The 1436-nt window shown below is 50.0% G+C and overlaps 1 protein-coding gene across 1 annotated transcript in view; it reads left to right on the top strand.

Annotated features, from left to right (window-relative positions):
* The window catches only part of LOC106821115 (unconventional myosin-XVIIIa-like), an 81647-nt gene that overhangs the window by 57157 nt on the left and 23054 nt on the right, over positions 1 to 1436 (top strand). The gene's annotated exons all lie outside the window — the stretch shown is intronic.

Genomic DNA, 1436 nt, shown 5'->3' with positions numbered 1-1436 from the left:
ACCCCACCGACCTGCCATCGGGTATCTTGCCTTACGTTAGCCTGGTTTGCCGAGTTGTTTCCCTATGTAGCTAAACGCGTCCGTGGACCTTTTACCGGCTCGGAATGTCGCGTGAATTTTGGTTGAGAGACTTATGGGGGACTCGAGATCTGTGTCAGGGTCCGTCGGGCGTTCCTACCGAAATGCGCCTGGCCTTTAGCAGCGTCGATGTGGCGTCACTCTCCACACTGGTGGATTATGTTTTGCGAAAGCAAACCCGCAACGCTAGGGTAAAAAATTGCAACTGCGACAATTTTCAGATGGATTTTGCGGTCGCAGTCTCAAATGTTACTGTAAGAATGTGGCCACCTATTCTTGAAGTTAAACTGAAGCTGTGCGGGGGGTGGTATCGATGGCAGGGATGGCAGATCGGGCGGGGCTGGTGGGACGGCAGGATGGCGGGTTCCTGATCATGATTGGGCTGCGTTTCCTCCCAGGCCTGCACGCTGCTGCTGCTGCTGCTACTGCTGCTGCTGCTAGTGCAGCTGCTAGTGCTGCTGTTGCTGCTAGTGCAGCTGCTAGTGCTGCTGTTGCTGCTAGTGCTGTAGCTGCTAGCGCTGCTGCTACTGCCGTCGCCGCTGCTGCTGCTGCTGTTGCTGATGCGGCAGTGTGGCATCCATCCTGGGAGGAGCGTATCGAGCTCTGCTTTCTGTCTCGTGAAGCCATCTGAGCCTCACTTTTATGTCGTCATCGACGGCCATCGCACGTCCCTCTCCATGTGCGTGTCCATCCCTCCTGTACTTGGAGCAAGGCTACCATCGTTGTGTGAGAGTGGTGAGGGTGCTTCTCGTGATCTGACCCACGGCCGACGCCATTACAGTGTCATCGGCAGTGGTGTTAGACTTGGTGTATACTTGGTGTAGACTTGGTGTAGACTTGGTGTATACTTGGTGTATACTTGGTGTATACTTGGTGTAGACTTGGTGTATACTTGGTGTAGACTTGGTGTAGACTTGGTGTAGACTTGGTGTATACTTGGTGTATACTTGGTGCAGACTTGGTGTAGACTTGGTGTAGACTTGGTGTAGACTTTGTGTATACTTGGTGTATACTTGGTGTTATACTTGGTGTAGACTTGGTGTATACTTGGTGCAGACTTGGTGTAGACTTGGTGTATACTTGGTGCAGACTTGGTGTATACTTGGTGTATACTTGTTGTTGACTTGGTGTTAGACTTGGTGTAGACTTGGTGTATACTTGGTGTATACTTGATGTAGACTTGGTGTATACTTGGTGGAGACTTGGTGTAGACTTGGTGTAGACTTGGTGTAGACTTGGTGTAGACTTGGTGTTAGACTTTTTGTATACTTGGTGTATACTTGGTGTATACTTGGTGTATACTTGGTGTAGACTTGGTGTATACTTGGTGTATACTTGGTGTATACTTGGTGTAGATT

The sequence above is a fragment of the Priapulus caudatus genome, unplaced genomic scaffold, assembly GCF_000485595.1.
Source record: "Priapulus caudatus unplaced genomic scaffold, Priapulus_caudatus-5.0.1 Scaffold59, whole genome shotgun sequence".
In the NCBI taxonomy this organism is placed as follows: domain Eukaryota; kingdom Metazoa; phylum Priapulida; class Priapulimorpha; order Priapulimorphida; family Priapulidae; genus Priapulus; species Priapulus caudatus.
This window is presented reverse-complemented; position numbering and strand designations above follow the sequence as displayed.